The sequence below is a fragment of the Nymphalis io genome, chromosome 8 (assembly GCF_905147045.1).
Source record: "Nymphalis io chromosome 8, ilAglIoxx1.1, whole genome shotgun sequence".
Lineage (NCBI taxonomy): Eukaryota > Metazoa > Arthropoda > Insecta > Lepidoptera > Nymphalidae > Nymphalis > Nymphalis io.
In genome coordinates this window covers 10,697,567-10,718,275 of record NC_065895.1, presented here as the reverse complement: position 1 = coordinate 10,718,275, position 20,709 = coordinate 10,697,567, and the positions used below count along the sequence as shown (strand labels likewise).

Here is a 20,709-nt window from a genome sequence, read left to right as displayed (position 1 = left end):
ACTTTAGCGATAATATTTACTCTGTACTCTGAAGTACTGTGTTAACAATGAATGTTTATTTGTATAAATATATAAATCTAAATATTTCACAATAAAATTATCTATTGACATTCAAAATGGCATCTTTCTAAAAGACAAAACACACATCTATTTTTTTTGTTTAATTATCTTCAATATAAAGTGCAAACTGTACGATAAATAATTATGAGAAATCGATAAAACTTCTTTAATAAATTTGAAAGAAGTTAAATAGTTCTCAATCTTAACAAGCACTGAAAGTTAACATTTAATGTAGAATTAAAAAAAACAATAATGAAATCTGTACAAGAGCTTGAAACAGCTGACCAGAGATTCATGCCTTAAGAACTCTAGAGTGCTGAGTTCCGAAACCACTCAGAGTAAATCGAGATTGCCCGCGGTTACCATTTGAGAAGCACTTACTAACTGAATGAATTTAATAAATCACATCAGCTTTACCACTCTCGTTTTATTAAAAGTAAAAAAAATGCGAATGAAAAAGGCATTCACAACATTAAAATATACTACTGACTTCTATACGTGGATATATTTTCCCATTCTAAGTCTTATTTGTATATTTTACAGTTCACAAAAGTAGCTGAGCTAAGCCAGCTAGCTTTTACGTCTGCAAATTACTCCTGGGTTCGAATATCAGATCGAACTAATGAAATGTATTATAAGAGTGAAGGTAAAAGAGTCCTCCTGTACTTGCGTACATACTTGTGCACTCAAAAAAACCCTTACTTAATTGTCTCGTTTCCATTTGGAATAACTGCGTAGGTCGATGTATGTTGCGAGAATATCATCAGAATATCATCAGGCCTCGGCTATTTTACAAAGTCTTTAAGCTTACTTATAAATAATTTTAGCCATTGATTAATCAAGCTATGCTGTGTCTCCTTTGAATGTCAAATCAATAATGACAAAAAATATAAATCAGTGCTAACCTATACAGTCGCTAAGCAACGTTTATAAGGTCATATAATATAACGTAAAAAAACATATCTTAAATACTTGCTACTCTTATAATAACACACATAAGAACGGGATAGCAATATTTTTGGGCCTATTAAATTAGAATAAGAGAGAAGTCGTATACAGAGCTTAACTCCTGCTCTGTTTTATAAGTGAAACTTACCATTTTTAAGTATCATATATCATCTTTATTTGTATAACTTTAAAAAAAAACCTGGAATAATATGAAGGTTTCCTCAAAATTTACATGGTGTTAGGCTTTGTGCAATCTGTGTAGGTAACACCCACTCATCAATTATTCTACCGCAAAGCAGCTCTGCTTCGTATTGCTATGTTCTGTTTTAAGCAGTGAGTGGCCTAATGTTATTACAGGCACAAGGGGCATAACTTTTTAGTTCTGATGCATTTGCGATGTAAGGAATGGCTAAAATTTCTTACAGCAGCATTGTCTATCGGCAGTGGTAACCATTTAACATCAGGTGGCCATTTGCCAGACTGCCTACTTTTATAGCACATTAGCTTATGTAACGGATCCTAATGAAAATTGGTATATACAGACAGTAACTTCCATGTTTCACCAGCTTAATGGATGATGGCATATTTGTTTGAGATTAATCGACTTGTACAGAGTTTTATTAATTGTCACGAAAGTTGGCGCACATAAAATTTTTTTCATGGAAAAGGTTTTTATATTGTCTACTTTTATTTAAATCTCCACAAGATAGTAGCACTACTTCTATATCATTCAACCAATCGCAGTGATAATTGTTATAAATTTAAGCACGAAGAATAATTTAACGTTAGTCGAGTGGCTTATAATTAATTTTATAAAAGCAACGCATATCGGGCATTAGATAATAAAGAACAATAATCTTATTGACACGGTCAAAGTCAAAGTAAACATAATCAGCGTATAACGGTCGAACACACCCGAACAATATTAGTTCGTAGATCGAAATATTTGAGGATCACAATCGTCAAAGATCGGAATTGTCGAAACCACCTTATCTGATAGCTGGTTTTAATCGACATACATATCAGAATTAGACCGATAAGTTCTATGTTCATTTCAAATTTGATAATAAATATTGTTTTGTTTGTCGGAGAATTAGCTTCAATATAGGTATATTACTTGAGACATTGTTTTCCATCCTTTACGCAGAGCTGTAATGGAGGATAAAGTGACTTCTTGGAGTATTGATGGGAAAGTTATTTTAGTGACAGGTGGTGCGGCTGGTATAGGTGCGGGATTGGTTAGAAGTTTGTTAGCTTTAAATGCCAGGGTATGTTTTAACTTTATCAATTTAATTATTTAAATATTATGTTAAGAAAACTTTTATAAAATTTATTACTCAATATTTTTAAATAGATTATAAAAACTCACAGTTAAGTATTGTTAATTTTTTATTTAGGTATTTATTTATTAGGAAGGCAACGTTATATAGTATATAACGTTATGGAATACATGTCTTATTGCATATTTAAAAATAGTGTTACAAAGTATGTACCGATTACAGGCTAACTTAACATTCAAATAAAAGCTGTTGCTCTAATTGACAAAAAACAAAAAAAAAACTTTTGTTTACAGTTAACGTGATATTTAATTTGTTTAAAAAAGTTAATACATACAATAAGTTAATGCCAGTTGTTCTCGGTAGAATTTATATTCTGATCCGGTAAAATGACAATTCAATACAAACTATTTAATTATAATATATTTAAAATATATCTTGTCTCAGATTTATTTCAATCTATTATAGAATAGTCCTAGAATAAAGCAAAATAATAATTTATTATTTTAACGCATTAGCGTTAAAATATTATCATTAGATCACAAACATAATAGATTACTCTTAACATAATTAGTAAAAGTAAATATCGAATAATATCGGAATATTTTTTAGCAAAACAATGAATGTTTTGACTATCAATACGAGGCATACGAGGCTCAGAAAAGTAATATCAAAATTTTGTCAGAGCAGACGCCATAAAACTTCTTAAATTGAACTCGTTCGAATTTGATATTACAGCACGTCGCGTTCTTAGACGTGTTGGAACGCGAAGGGGGAGCCCTAGAGGGAGAACTATTGAACAAGTTCGGTGCCCTGAGAGCTAAGTTCATAAAATGTGACATCTCAGACGAGGAACAACTTTCAACCGCGTATAGTCAAGTTTTGGACAAATACAGAAGACTCGATGCTGTTATAAATAATGCTGCGGTTATATGTGATGAAGAGGGTTTTTATAAGAAGACTGTCGATGTTAATTTTGTAAGTATATTTTTGAAAAGCAAAGTTTGAAAATCGAATTGGAATGATAAATGTACAATGACATTATCATACCAAGGAGTATAACATAATTTAAACAATTAAAGTTTTGGAAATATATATAAGAAACATTTCGTAGCAATATATTGATGTATTTTGAAAATAATATTATACATTGATTATATTGCATCACAATTTATAAATACTTATGTACGTATAACTATAATTTTGTTTTATCTTATATGTATATAAATTATCTTTAACTATTTTTTATTTGGTATTTTGTATCAAGTACGAAATATCCAGCATATAATATGGTATATAACATTACTGTTAAATAAATATCCTATCTCGTTTAAATAAGGGTTCTATTCGGTAAATTTTCCACTTACTTTGACTTAATTTAGGATTTTAGTGTATAAAATTAAATAGGATAGTCGTTTGAGTAGAGAGCATTATTTTATAGAAAGTATCGGCCGATATGACGAAAGTGTTTATTTTAAAATATATTTTAATTTAAGCAATTTTACTTATTATGTACTTCTCCATTAATAAGTTGAAATTGCCTTGTATCAGTTAGTTTGGGACTAGTAGCTGTAGGCGTCATGGATATATCTGTGAACTCTTTACTCATGATATTAAAATGTTATCTACAGACAGCAACAGTAACCAGTACATTAAAAGCTCTTGAGGTGATGGGGGCAGACCACGGTGGTAGTGGTGGCATTGTTTTAAATATGTCATCATTACTGGCTTTGAAGCAAACAACTCATTTCCCTGTTTACACAGCCACAAAAACAGCCGTTCTACAGTTCAGCAATTATATCGCAGTAAGAATTTTAATACGTACTAACATTTTACAACAAGTCAAGAAAATAATCATTGCAAAAAGTTTCTTTGATGTGGATATAAAATTTAACTGATATTTTATTTTGCTTGTTATAATTGCTATATTTAGTTATTAATCATTTAAATGATCTTCTTACTGATTCGAGTAACTTCAGCGGTCTTGGGTTTGAAAGACGAATTGGGTCTATATAATAAAATGGGAGACTAGCTAACTGTGCCAGAAATATTATAGAGCACAAATATGTGCACAAATAAAGGTTCAATCTCATAATCCCATGGGACGATAATCTGATACCATCAGAAAAAGTTCAGGCGCGTAGCCAACGGATTTTTGTACTTTTTGAGGCACGAGTGTGTACACACTTTCAGCCTCCAGACTTCGAGTTGCTATTGACTACTTTTCGATAGAGTAACCCAAGCCATTAAGCTAATGAGGCAGACAATATAATATTTAACTTTATTCTTCTATCAACGCTTTAGAGTAACATATATGTATCCATAGGTAGAGATGACCACTTATCATTGGCCAAATCACTTTTCTACCTTCTTATTCAAAAAACCCTAATGCATTTTATATTACAGACCCAAGAATCCTATGACAAGACGAAAGTTCGCGTTATAACAGTTTGTTTAGGACCAACGGACACTGCATTGTTATACAGGCATAATTCGAAGGATCCGCAAAACATCGCCCAACAAGTCCCCGAGAGGCAAAGGTAGGTAATTCTAGCGGATTTTGTACGCATTTCATTATCGTTTCGATCGTTTCATAATTTTCTAGTAAATTATTAAATAACGGAGATTATGCTTATTATTTTCATTATAAAATCACACACAATTACTACGCGATTGCAAAATATATAATCGATCATGTTTAAAATTCAAATCATAGCTTGTCCTGTAGACGTAATTCATGTCTGTTTATATTGTACAGTGAGCTCGCAATGTTTTCTACATTGCGAGGAATCCTGAAAATGTGGGACGACATTCCATCATATAAATATACATCAACTAGAATAGCATGACCGAAAGAAAAAAAGAAATCTCATTTTTTATTTTAGTGAACCCTTATCCAGCAGTAGGATATAGTTACTATCCACCAAATTACAAATTATAATTTAACTAAATGATTTAGTTTGTAGAACCAAGATGGCCCAGTAGTGAGAACACAAGAATCTCAACCGTTGATTTCAGATTAAAACCCGGAAAAATATCAGTGAATTTTCATGAGCTCAATTTGTGTTTATAATTCATCTGATGAATAAAAATTCCGTATGAGTCAGGCACAAATCTGCTATATTTGTATCCGGATGAATGCGTGGCGGAATACGCTCCAAGCCTCCTCTTTCCAGCTTTGGAACATTAGCCGATATTTGCTTTTACTTTCATATAATTCATATAAACTGACCTCATTGACAAATAACATTTTCATTTTTGTTTCAGTCACTTGTTTTATGGTATTTAGTGTAATGTACGAGTATAAGAAAGTATATTAAATATTATTCACAAACTATAGTTTCAAACGAGTTTAATGGTCCCGCGTTTGATGAATGACACCTGGTAACTCGGATTGTTGTTGAGCATGCATTATGCATGAACCACAGACGGGAATGTTCCAATTTCCACATTTTATGGGTAGTCACATTTGCGAAATTAAATTTCGTTGTGCTATAGCAGGAATTGTGTATTTGGATTTCAGAGAAAATACGATGCATTACTTTGAATCTTATTTCGATACGAAAACCAAACGTGACATTTGTAACCCATATATTATGCCATAATATTGAGATAGAACCAAAGATTTACTGGTTTACTTTATCTACTTCGTCGTATAATACGAGTATATTCAGCTATAAATATTGTTACTTATTTCGATTTTAACCTCTGGTGGTAGGGCTTTATTTTATAATATTTATGTATTATGTATTTATTGTACACAATTTACAAATTTTATACAAAAATTGGTAGTACATAAAGTATGCAAAGATCTGCCTGACCGGCCTTAACAATTACAGTAATCTCTTCCAAGCAACATCTATAATTTTTTTTTTTTTTGGAGGAACAATAATCGATTGTAGTGTGTACTTACAAATCAACTTATAATTAAAAGTAATTAAATACTTAGACGTTTAATAACAATATGTAACATACCTATATGCATACTCTTATATATAATTAAAAATTCAAAATCAAAGGTAGGCAATACTTAGTCTTGTTGTGTTCCGGTTTCAAGGGTGAGTGAGCCAGTGTAACTACAAATACAAAAGGGACATGTAACATCTTAGTTCCCAAGGTTCATGGCGCAGTGGCAATGTAAGGAACAGTTAATATTTCCTGAATGTTCACCATCGACTACAGTGCCACTGTAGTCCATGGTGATCATTTAGACTTAGCTAAACTATTTTATTAAAAAAATGTACGTTCAAATCCACGGTTTCTAACCACTGAGCCATGATGACTCTTTTCTTTTTAATTTTACTATAACACGATTTACAAACAACGAAACAGTTTAGTGTAAGTGTAAGTGTCCCACAGCTGGGGTAAGCCGTTTTTGGAGGTTTAGAGCTCATTTCACCACGCGACTCCAATGAAGGTTGGTGAATGTTGAATAAATTTCAGTGTAATTAGACACGTGGGGGTTTCCTCACGATATTTTCCTTCCTACTGAGCAAGAGACGAATTGTAAACACAAATTAAACGAAACAAATTTGGTGTTCTTTGAACCTGCATCATCGGCCAAGGTTCAAGCATTGTTATTATTACAGCATAAATACATATAATAAATAATAAAGCATGTGCCTTCTACATATTTTGAATAAACTCAATTTAGCGTGCATTTAAAATTTTACGACGTATTCGTTTATCACTTTCGAACAATAATGTGAAGTCAATTTGATCTGTAAGCAGTGTTCTATTTTATACGTAGAGTAACATCAGCAGTAACCGGCATAATGGACGTAATTAGCCGGGCCGGCAGTGGATCTACGTGGATAATCGCCGGAGATAAACCCCCGGTTGACGTAACTAGAAACGTCAGGGAGGGCTTTCAGATTATTTCTATGGCGACTGATTTTCTGTAGCTTTTAAATTTTAATTAAACGTTTTATATTAATGCTCTTTATTTTTGTTTTATTTATTTTTAATGCACTTAACTGGCAAATAAAAAAAAATAACTTCTTATCGCTCGTTTTATCGCTTCAGAGCAAGAGAAAGTGCGCACTTACAATAAATATTGAAAGAATTTAATATCAAAAGGAGATCAATAAAAATATACTATATATGTAAATGAAATAGTTTCGTTGATAAAATGAATATATATTTTAATTTTATGATAATATAATATAATGTAACGAACTATACGTATACGCGCCACGCAAAAGGGAGTAGAGCGCGGTGGCAGAGAGGGAGCATAACGGCATAAGAGAACGTCATGCCGTTTCCGGTCACGGCATACAAGTTGGTTTTACCCCCAAGGCGTGCCTATTGGCGTAATGTTTCACATTAAAAAATGATTATAAGAATTTTACGAATAAAAAATCTTATTTCAATATATTCACACATATTTCATCCAATTGAGGTAAGACTTTGTACAGTTGGTGTTAATGACGTGGTGTTTCTGTTATATTACGATTAATTAAGGTGACACGTGAGTCACATCAGTAAATATACTTATTTTAATATTGCAGTATTGAAATGCATGCTTTGCTGGTTATTGATAATATATTATGTAGCATACAACTTTGTGATATACAATTTTTTTGTTGGTTGTTATTTATTGTAATGTTCAAGATAGCATTTTATATAATGGCAGAAAAGTCAGCTGTCACACACATTATATCCATAGGAAAATGTTATAAGAAAATTGTTTTCGCATTTCAAGGGTGTTTCAAGATGAAATCACAGATATCGAGATTGTTAAGTCAGCGGGAAAAGGGCAAATCTAAGAGTTTTTCAAGGCGGAAATACGTTGAAAATATCAAATACTGTCATTCATTACAGGTGGAATAATATACGTATAATAATTTACGTCAAATATTTTAAGTGTAACAAATTCATTATAGTTACTTTGAAAATTAATTTTCTTAAAGGACATTTTAAAATATTTATTTAAAATATAATTGGTATTCTTCATTTAATCATTATAGCCAAATTTTAATTGAGTTATCTGACTATTTTTTTTAGTCATTGAAGATATGCGTCTTTACGTTTCCCCCACATTAAGTGGGGGGAGTATGTAGGACTCCATGGCACTCACTCCGTTTCTTGGGTCTCTCCGTCACAGAATTTTGGTTTTAGTTAAACATTAATTGTTATATATTTGAATTATGGTTAATTATTATTATTTTTAAACAAATAAATTAAACTAAAATTAAGGATCCTTCTATTCCTTGTTCTCAATGTAATTATTATAAAATTAATTAAATATTTATATGAATTTTCCACACATGTTACATTTTAGAAATGTATTTATGTATATTTCCTTCTCGTTATTTTATTATTCAAAATACTGACGTCAATAAAAACCTTGTGTTAAAAATTATCATCAAAATAATTTTGAGCCGGTTGGCGAGGTTAGTAGATTCACCTTCCACGCTGAGGGTTGTGGGTTCGATTCCCACGCAGGACAGGCATTTGTGTGCATGAACATGTCTGTTTGTCCTGAGTCTGGGTATAAATATCTATATAAGTATGTATTTACAAAAGAAAAGTAGTATATGTAGTATATCAGTTGTATTTCTATAGTACAAGCTCTGCTTAATTTGGGATCAGATGGCCGTGTGTGAATAATGTCCCAGGATATTATTAATTACGAAAACATAGTAATTTGCTTATTAATATTTATTTTACTACTACATCTTGAAGTAAAGATGAAATGCTCTATATGATGTAAATCAACATTTATTTTATTTAAACGTTATTTTGATAACAATTACCGAGAAAAATATCTTTAACATTACATATTCAATGCTTTCGATCAGCGATTTGTAAAGCCATACTAAAATAACAAACGTCTTTAGTATTGCACAATTTGCAGAACCTTATAAGGTGTCATCTTAAATGTTTCGTAATAAACGCTTTTGTTATTGAATATCTGTCGAGCAAAATAAACATTATTGATGGTGTATTTTGAACTTTCCCCCATTGATATTGGATACCTTACAATGAGGGATAGACGTCATCAATATACCGCCGACGTTCCAATTCCCTTTTACGATCTGACATAATGGTTACACTGTATTGAAATTTGATTGTTGTTTGGTAAACAGCTTTCGTTTTGTGTAATGGCTACGTTGAATTTGTAATTTTGTTACTAATTTTAATGTATTTTCTAAATTGCTTCCATCGGTTAATAAATATTCAATACATAGGCAATGCGCGGAGCGATCGATTGCAAATTCATTCAATCATTCGTATAAAATCAAAATAACATTAATTGGTATTACATTATACATTAAAAATTTGATAACATCGTAGATACATCACTGACTCTGGGAACTAATATGTTATGAAACTTGTGCCTGTAGTTACACTGGCCCACTCACCCTTCAAACTGGAACACAACAATACTAAGTACTGCTGTTTTGCGATAGAATATTGATGATCGGTGATACCTAGCCAGGTGGCAGGGCTTGAACAAAGTCCTTTCGCAAAGTAAAGATGTACAAAAAAAACGGAATAAATAATTATTTACATACAATAAACATATCATGGAATTCAGTAGGCAATGTATATTTATTGTTTGCTCCACGTACGTTTCGCCCAAATACAAATTTTGAATTGCTAAGAAATGACGCATAAAGTTTATTTTATGTTCAGCGCTGTTATGCCGATACGGAGGGTGATTGAGCCGGTGTAATTACAGGGGCTTTATGTCCCGTTTCTAACTTTTGTAATATCCAAAAGGTACACGTAATAAGTACCAAGTGCTTTTGTAAATCGGCTGCCACTTACATCAAAAACATAGCAAGGAGATTTTGAAACAAATTTACACGTTTTCTCGTATTTTGACGACATAAATGGATATCGGCTTTTCTGGCTCGTCCAAAAAGGGATATTCATAATGTGGGGAATAAATACGTGAATATTAAACCTATAGTTTTTTGTTTGTAGGCAATGTTGGTAGGCCAACATTGGCGATGTAAGAAACATTAATTATTTATTCGTCTATTCCTCATATCGCGAATTGATTGAGTTTGAACTAAGGAGTTGTGACCCTTGTGCCTGTATTTTCCTTTCAAAGTTTTTTGGCGTTTCAAAGTTTATTTTTGAAAACATGTTAAACAATTACATTTATATAACTTGGGTTAAAAACATATATTTATTTTATGCTACTACAATATTATCATTTGGCGCTGTTGACCATATGATCTGAATATTACCACCACTATTATACTTGTAATATGAGTGTTTGTTTTAAAAAATATCGAATAGCTAATTTTTTACGATACTTTCTCGCAGCCGGCGGGTTACATTTACTTCGGAATAAATATCGGAAGCGAACCATGAAAGTTAAAACTTGAAATAACATTTTATATTTCAGCCTGTTTAAATATTCAAGAGGATGTTTCACCGCATACGATTTACGACTTCACGGGGAATAGAGTCTTGTATCGGACATGTCTGGATCAAACGACCTTAAAATATATCTGAAGTTCCGTATGAGCTTACGAGTGCCTACAATTCTACACACACATGTAATAAAGCTGTATCAGTGTGCTCGTACATGAAGTAGCTATAAAGATTTTGTGGTAAGACTTTATACGAGTCTGTCTTGTAATGTTATACGAATAATAATAATGGGTAATATAAACAATACAAAATACAAATAAGAAAATAATTTTGAAAAGCTGTTGCTAATAAATAAGTTTGAATAATGAATAAATAGTATAAATATATAACATTTACACACTTAACGAGTAACTATCATATATTACCAAATAAATAAGCAGTTGTATTAATGGTAAATGTAATAAAGAAATAATATTTATATTCATTTTCAATAAAAAAATTATTTGCGTTAAATAATTTGACACAAGAATGTTTGTGGTTCAGTTATCTTTTTAAGGAATATAGCATTTGTTAGGAGACCTCGCTCTTCCATAACGAGACGTAAAAATATATATTTTTTAATCCATTGTACTACGTTAATGCAATACAAGTGTTGAGTACTACGTTAATGCAAATATTCAAATCTCAAAATGAAATGGTGTATGTGTGCATGTGTTCGAGTGTGTGTGTATCAATGAGTATGTTGTAGAAGTGTCTCATTATCACAGTAAGTGAGTGTTTTTATCCACTTTGTTATTGAGTTTTTTTATCATACTAATTTTTAAGGTAAATAAAAATCTATCTATATCCCTATATTATTATGTAGGTATTTATGAAATCACCAATTGTTTTAGTTCCAAATTTATATTTATGCATTGATTGACGTTTTAGTTTGAAGGGTAAGCAAGCCACTGTAATTACAGGCAAAAGGGACTTACATCTTAGTTCATTCAATTGACAGTGAATTTCTGGTGTTTGGATTGGCTAATATTTAGTACAGTTCCAATGGGTTGTGATTACTTACCATCAATTAATCTAACTCAATAATTCATAATATAATGAATTGTAACTAATTCCTAATTAATTATTGATTGTATTTTATTAAGATCATGAAAACGCTTATAGTCTATAATTGAAGGTTCTAATATTGAAGGCAGAAGCACAGCTTAGTATATAATAACACAAGTAATTTTATATGTGTACATTAAATTATATATTTAAAAGTTTTCAAATGTTTGATAAAATAGAGATAAACAGCTTATATTATGTCTATTTTTTAATATTTTAGAATTTTAAACATACCTGGATTCGGCTACCTGTATTTGCTTGTTATATACAATTCAATTACGTAAGATTGATCAGAGTCAGCTAAGCTATTTGACTTTTATTTGAAAGATCATTGGTCAATGGTAGTAGATGATACATTATTTAACCAATGAGCTTACAAACATTTTCGAACTTTTTTCAAAAGTAAAAACTGCAAAAAATATTAACAAACAAATTCCTTTATTGGACAAGTTCTTTTATTACGACGAGTTTTAGATGTAACAAACTACATGAAACAGTAAAATACTTCAAGTAACGATTTGACCTCCTACTGAGTTTTCATTAAAGTAGAATAGAATTGAATCACAATAGCTCGATAATATAATCGAATCGAATGTCCAAGACACGTGCAGTTCAAAAGTTCTACAATGCAATTTGAGTTTTCATAGTTACTACTTTTTCAATTGAATTTTCGTGATTTTTATGTATAGGTTTCTTTTATTTTAACTTTTGTGTTTATAGATAAATATAATTAAGTCCGACGAATATATATTTGTAAAACCTTTTTTGTAACAGAAAATAAAAATACAATTTTTAGAAAAATACCTACAATGTTAAAAAAATAATTATTGTGTCCGTATTCAGACCAATTACTCCACAGAAAATATTGCAATATCATCACTTTTCTATGTCTGTATAGTCTTATATACAATCAAATTTTTCACAACCAGAGATATCTTACAGGTAGTATCGAATAAAATATCTTTCGGAACTAAATTCGATCCCGGCAGTAATTCTTAAGATTAGTGTTCTGTGCAGGAGATATTATACTGCGTAAATGTGTTCGCCCACACAGATACAGTCTCGTTTGTTTAACTATCATGGCCTAATGGGTTAGTAATTCAAAATATTTAGATATGGAAAAGTTGTATTACTAACCGCTTACGTGCTTTTCAAGGCATGGGCGTGTAATGCGTTTTCCTTACTTCACACAAATACTGCGAATCGTAACAACTTTACCTGGTCCGACAAGAAATTATATAGAATATAAAAGCATCAACCAACCAAACCTGCACCCTCGGTAGTAAGCCTCAAGACTCATGGTAGTTTTTTAGTTATAGAAATCCGTTCCGCATTTACCAAATTAAATTAATTAAAAAAAAAGAGAATCCTTAATAAAATTTGCTATTTTCTGTCAGGGTAAAACAACTAACCACTCCAATCCAAACAAACAATCTTAATCTCCCCCCCCCCCTGTCAGATGTGTCAATAGATACTAGTATTTCAGATCAAAATTTTAACAAATTTTTATAAGCTTTAAAACGAAACTTTAAACAGATGCTTAAAATCAGATCCAGTATGGGCTATTTAGGAAGACCGAACAAGTTGAAAATTTGATCAAATTCCTGACCGCGTTTACGGTTCAGACGTCTGCCGTTTAAGGACAGTCTGATCGCTTTTGCTTCAGATCCATTTATAGAAAACGTAGTGGTTAGTTGTTTTACCCAAAACGAAAATCATATAACTCGACTTTGATAACACAAATCATTTTTCGAGATATACAAGTAAAAAAAATCTTTACATAATATTAAACCAGTATAGGACTAAGTGATACTCTCGCGGTACATAATAAGTCTTAGTACTAATACATCTTACGAAGGCACGTCGTATTTTCTTCCTAAAGCGTATTTTAAACGGAGCCAAGCCCACCTGTTTACTCATCGTTTATTCTATCTCCAAACAACCTTGTATTACTGATACAATTGGCAGGGTAAGTGAGCAAGTGTTATTTTTATATTATAAAAATATTGTTTTCTCCTAGGCGAGTGTTTGGTTCTTCACTTCTAGCCATCAAGTTTCTATACTTACTGTTTTTGGAGATCGTATTAGCCGATTTCCAAAGGATTGTTGCCCTAAGAAGCGCGTTCAGCTCAATCATGACATCGAAATGGGTCGCTTCGATGTATAGATTTTGGGCTTCAGTACAATATGATGATGATGTGTAAGATTCTAAATAACTACATTCGATTATTTATTGCGTCCTCTTGATAAATTACGCATAATTATTAAAACTGTTTTGACATTCATTCAAAATGACATACGACAATGATTATAAGCCCCATGACGTAAATTACAAATTAACTATTGTATACTGAAGAGATGTAACATCGGTGATCTCACAGCTGGCGGCGCATTGCCCAGTAATATTTTGCACGTTTTATGGAGCCATTGCATGTGGGTTGAGAAAAAACGGTATCTCCAAAACAACTGTTATAAATTATGTTTCTGTTAAATATTTAACTACTGTGTTGTTTTTTATGTTATAGGTAGGCGGACGGGTAAACGGACCATCTAATAGTTATGGTAAGTTGTCATATAAATTGCTGTTTAGCGGTAGAATACCTGATGAGTGGGCAGCACCTATCCAGTTGGGCTTGCACAAAGCCCTAATATCTAGTAAATTTATGTTATAAATTAATTATAATGATTTAATAAAATAGGTTAGTTATGTTTTTCAATTTAAAAAAAAGAGAACATATAAGGTTATTTGACGTATTCTTTTTTTTTTATAGAATAGGAAGGCGGACGAGCATGTGGGCCACCTGATGGTAAGTGGTCACCAAATGCCCTTAGACATTGGCATTGTAAGAAATGTTAACCATCGCTTACATCACCAATGCGCCACCAACCTTGGGAACTAAGATGTTATGTCCCTTGTGCCTGTAATTACACTGGCTCACTCACCCTTCAAACACAACAATACCAAGTACTGCTATTTTGCGGTAGAATATCTGATGAGTGGGTGGTACCTACCCAGATGAGCTTGCACAAAGCTCTACCACCAGTATTCTCTGTTTTTGTTATTATACTTGTATTATACATATATTGTTATTTTTCAAGTGGGTATTTGGCGCATACTTAGTTTCGGCAAGTCCCACATATATTTCATGTGGGTAAGCCACGTAACAGCGTTTTTCCAGCGAGATAAATAAAGATGAGAATTATAAGCAAAAATACGGCAAATGAAAACTCTGTGGATTCACACAAGCTATGTTGCATCAGATACGTCCTATCTCAAAATTTATCATGAACACAAAATCAGAGGATAATTTGAATGATGAGAATGAGTATGCTTGGATTTGAGCTCATAACCTTCAATTGGAATATATGCGTCCAATCCACTAAGCCATTACTTTCCTGGAGAAATAGACGTCTAACAATTCTAATCAAACCAATAAAGCGCCGACGAACTGAAACAATATTAATTTACTCCGGTACTGAGTGAGAACATAAAACAGAAATGACTTATAAAAGAATTGCAGTAAAAAAAAGAAACGATAAAGGACATTTGGTCCCTTTTTATATTTTCAATGTTACGCGAAATTACTCCCCTCACATAAGTAAATACGCTTTGATACAAATATTGGCATCCACCTTACGGAATATGTTTTCTCGAATAACCTTCAACAAACTTCATTCTTCATAAAAAACCGAACAATATATGCTTTTTAGAGCAATTTTATGAAAACAACATATAATTCCTTTAATGAAATTGAAAAATGTAATTATTACTATCATGAATCGATTCTCTTTTAATGATGTTTTTAAAAGCGTTGGGAATAAAATTTCAAGGCCAAATTTGTACATGACGTTTTTTATATGTAAAGTGTAAGTAATACGTTATTGCTGTTCAATTTTAGTAAGAAAATAATATAATAATAATCTAGTCTTGGTCTATTATAGTACCTTAAGTGTATTGGATAATTTAATTTTTAATTATTGGACTGTTAATTTTTTTAATTTACAAAATTAATTTTTTACATTTTACTACTAATATGTTTACAGAAACCTATTTGTGTATGAAAATGAGAAAAAACATTTCCGGTCACCGGATGAGAACGGGTGACCTGTTTTACTAGCGCAGCCTCAGCATTACGTAATATGTAATCACTAATGCCCCGTTGTACGGCGGCCTTTGTAGGGGACATTAGTTAATGGAACGAGAAAATTCGATGGAGCGCGTTTCGGTTGTTTGTATTTTTTTTCAAACAAAAATTGATATTAATCCTTTTTTTGCTACGATATCATATTAAGCAGTATATAGTGTAAACAAACACTATGGGATAAAATAAAATATACTCGTATAAATTATCCCGAGATTAAAATTATTATGGCTGACCGTAGCTTATAATATATATTTTTTAAATAAGGTGAAATTTATAGTTTATTTCAGACTGGATTGTAATTCGGGATAATTATACTTATAATTATATGTGATATTACATTGTGAAAAGCCAGCTTTAGGAAAATAGCACAATTTTACAATTACGTTAAAATAATATTTGTGCTAAGTTTTTCTGCAAGACTGTCTAGAAAGGTACACACTCATCAGCTACCTCTCTACTACCTCTATGCTACCGGTACTTTTACTTTGATTTATTGTATATAAATTTAAAGTGAACCAATATCAGTTCAGCACAGTGACTGTCCCACTGCTGGGCTAAAGCCTCCTCTCCCTTTTTGAGGAGAAGGTTTGGAGCTTATTCCACCACGCTGCTCCAATGCGGGTTGGTGGAATAAACATGTGGCAGAATTTCAGTGTAACTAGACACATGCAGGTTTCCTTACGATGTTTTCCTTCACCGTATAGCACGAGATGAATTCTAATCACAAATTAAGCACATGAAAATTCTGCGGTGCTTGCCTGGGTTCGAACCCACGATCATCGGTTAAGATTCACGCCTTCTTACCACTAGGCCATCTCGGCTTACCAATAGTGAACCAATATAATCACATATTTACAGTATATATTTTATAAATTGCTAACGGAAATGAACACTTAAGACCAGGTTGTCCAAGTGGCTTGCTGCGTCTTGCACATGTCGTCTTATATCAATTGTCGTATAAACTAAAAATATTCATGAAGTAAACACCTGATTCGCTCGTGGTAAATTATATTTTATTTCAAAAATAGTTTGTTGTAAGGTAACGAACCATATGCTTAGTACATATGCTATCATTAAACAGCGATGCTAATAGTGAGCCAGTGTAATTACAGAGACAAGGAGCTGATTTGTTCTAAGTGCATTGACGAAGAGAGGAATGGTTAATATATTTCTTATAGTACCGATGTCTATGGGCTAATATTGGAAAAACTAATATTGGAATTTAAAAAATAAACAGGATCATTCGAATAAAGAACAAACAAATAAACACGTTATATATTCTTTTTTCTTTATAATATAGGTAGGTGGACGAGCAAATGGGCCAATTCGTGGTTCATAAAAATTATAATTATCAATTCCTTACACCACCAATGCACTGACCTTGGAAACTAAGATGTTATTTCCCTTGTGCCTGAAGTTATACTGGCTCAATCATTCTTCCAACCGTAACACTACGTATTTGCTGTTTGACGCTAGAATATGACTTGATGAGAGGTAATATCTAGCCAGACAGGCTTGAACAAAGCCTTATCACCAATTAAAATAATACCACGTGTATCATTTGTTGGGAATACAACTAGTATCTGAAACAAACACAGAAGGTAATTTTTTTTTATAGAATAGGAACGCGGACGAGCATATGGGCCACCTGATGGTAAGTGGTCACCAAACTCCCTTAGACATTGGCATTGTAAGAAATGTCAACCATAGCTTACATAGCCAATGCGCCACCAACCTTGGGAATTAAGATTTTATGTCCCTTGTGCCTGTAATTACACTGGCTCACTCACCTTTCAAACCGGAACACAACAATATCAAGTATTGCTGTTTTGCGGTAGAATATCTAATGAGTGGGTGGTACCTACCCAGACAAGCTTGCACAAAGCCCTACCATGAATAAAAAGTTATGTTAAAGAGGTAAACAAAACGAAGTATATACCTAAGAAGATAACTGGCACCGTAGACAATTACGGAGAACTCGAAGTTGTTGGCAAAACAATAGGATGTAAAAGGAGAAGTTTAATGATAAAAAAGCAGTTTTCAAATTACATGCAAATTACAGGATGGTATTTTAACAAATTGTTCGGTGGTAATTAAACGGGAATGACTAATGAAGCACAAACTAAGGTGTCGCTTTACGTAATCGTTCTTTATAGAAATGAATTGTCTTCAATGACTCTAGTTAAACAAATCCCCTGTAATTAAACTGTATAATTAATCTATAGACACAAACTTCTGCTTTAAAGTTATGAATAATTAAGTTGAATAAATAACAGCCGTTAGCGCACTTGCTATGAAAGAATTTTGGATTAAAAATTATGATATATTTTATGAATTTGATTATGATTATGAATTTGATTTATACTGAATGTGTGAATAGTAATAATTTGTAATTGAAAATAATAATATTGACTTCTAATTAAAAATTTAGACGTTCATTTGTCTTAGAAGTTATTAGACTAATTCCTCAGCGATTGGGTTGCCATACATTTGTTTGGTTTTAATTGTAACTGGACTTTTGCGCCTCGTTCAATTTACCGCATTAACATATAACTTTTTTTTATATGTATAATTACATAGTAGTTTGACAAGTATACCTTTTCTTTTTTCATATCTGCTATATAGAAAGAATACAATATGCACGTTTTAAATAAAAAAGCGTCATATTAATAATAAATGATGTTATGAAATATTTGCGAGTGTTTTTTTTTGTAAATATAATTTCACACAAAGAAGTTTATAACTTATAACTTTTTATTGAAGCAACCCAATTGGGACCACCTAAACTATGAGTTTGTGGAATGCTAATGCTGACTAGTAAAACGTATTCACAAGTATAAGATAAATAACAACATAGAATAATGGTTCATAGTAAAACAGCATATCAGTTATGATATCTTAACGAATATATGAAATCAACAAAGAAAAGTAATTAAAAACCACAATTTCATATTAATGTTGTAAATCTTATGAACCCAAATAACAAGGGACAATGCATTAAATATATATTCTAAATATTAAACGTTACACTTGCTCTCTATCGTTTGTTTAAAATCCACCACTGGTTCGGAAAGATATAACCTAGATCTTAGAACAACCGGTGAAAGATAGTTGAATTTCATTTATTTCTTCTTATTGATAATATTATGGTTTACTATAAATGAAATTAAATAATATTAATATATTTATTATTATTAGTAATTATAAACAATATTTTATGTATACATGAACTAACCTCGGGATGATAGCTTCATTCGCTGTTTTATTATGTCACGTTTTATTGTAAGCACATATATATATATATATATATAAATATATATATATGTTATAAAAACTTTAACGAGTGTTATTCGATTTAAAGAGATATATCAATCGTAATTATAGGTTATTTTGTACGATGACCGTCGTCCGCGTTATTTTTATCACTTTAATAACGAAATTTTTATTTTACCTTATAGTTATTAGTCGTACGAAAAGTTTTAATTTGCTTTTGATCAATTTAATAATATAATATGTTTGTTATACTTCAACATTATGATGTTGAACTCCTTCTGATCGGCTTTAGCTACGGCGGCCATTCTTAAGAGCGAATGTATAGCATCCATATCTCCTGTCTCATGCCATCCGTAATTCAAACATATACTTGTTTCTTACATCAGTCGCCTCGGCGCTGTTGAGAGGAGAAGACGTACACAAGAAATGGAGTACTAAATATTTTGTATCAAAATATCTCCATTTCCTTCAGTATACTATGTAAATATAAGAAATAATAAAAAATATAAAATAGTGCCGGTCGTTGTAGACAGAACAAGTAAAAATGAGATCATGTATCAAAAGAGGAGATATCAGAAATTTTGCAGGCTTCGGGTACGGTTATAAAAAACTAGACAATGACGCAGCATCTATTATGGTGCAAAAGTGAGTGCGCTACCACATGTACTCCCTCTATTTCCTCACTCGTAATATCCAATGGGACGCCAAATTCTACACGACCAGTAAAAGTTCAGGTGCAGAAACATTGGCTTAACGTGCAAACAGCTCATTTCCTGTTTAGACAGCCCCAAAAACAGCTGTCCTACAGCTTAGTAATTATATTGCAGTAAGAATTTTAATACGTACTAACATTTTACAGCAAGTTAAGAAAATAATCATTGCGGCTAAAAGTTTTTTGATGTGGACATAAAATTCAACTGCCCTTTTTTGCTTGTGATAATAGCTATATCTAGTTATTAATCGTTTAAAATGATGTTCTTACTGCTAAAGTAACTTAAGAGTTCTTGGGTTTGGAAACCAAATCGAGTCTATATGTATAATTAAATGGGAGACTAACTAACTGCGCAGGATATATTATAGTGTACAAGTGTGTGCACAAACACAGATGCACTCTCTATTGCTGGACTTTCATAATTCGATGGTGGTTATCTGAAACCACCGTAAAATATTCCGGTGCAACCACTAACGGCTTTTTTACAGTCAGAAAACCCAAAAACTTTTAATTGAATCGACCGGGATTTGGCTAAACATTATATTATAGTCTATTATAGTATACTGATCCAGACCATCTACTTTTTGTAATTTACCGTTGAAATGCGAATTGAGCTGTCTTATTTCTTGATCTTTATTTGAAGTTACTAGGTTATATAGTACACTTTTTTTTTGGGACGAAATAAATATTATATATTAATAAGGTAATGTTCGTCGCTTATGTCATAAATACGGACCGTTTTGGCATTTACAGATCAAAGGAAATTTTATTTTCCCCGACCTTTATGACCCATCTGCGTTGCTTTATTAGTTTGCTCTTTACCGGGCTCATATATTACAGGATATTTATAGGG

The 20,709-nt window shown here is 31.8% G+C and overlaps 1 protein-coding gene and 1 long non-coding RNA gene across 2 annotated transcripts in view; one reads left to right on the top strand and one right to left on the bottom strand.

Moving 5' to 3' along the window:
- The window catches only part of LOC126769950 (uncharacterized), a 148,353-nt gene that overhangs the window by 20,757 nt on the left and 106,887 nt on the right, over positions 1 to 20,709 (bottom strand). The window lies entirely within an intron of this gene.
- Positions 7,378 to 11,557, top strand: LOC126770124 (uncharacterized). Its single transcript, XR_007669439.1, has 3 exons — positions 7,378 to 7,686; positions 7,990 to 8,108; positions 10,651 to 11,557. It is a non-coding gene; the product is annotated as an uncharacterized LOC126770124 (long non-coding RNA).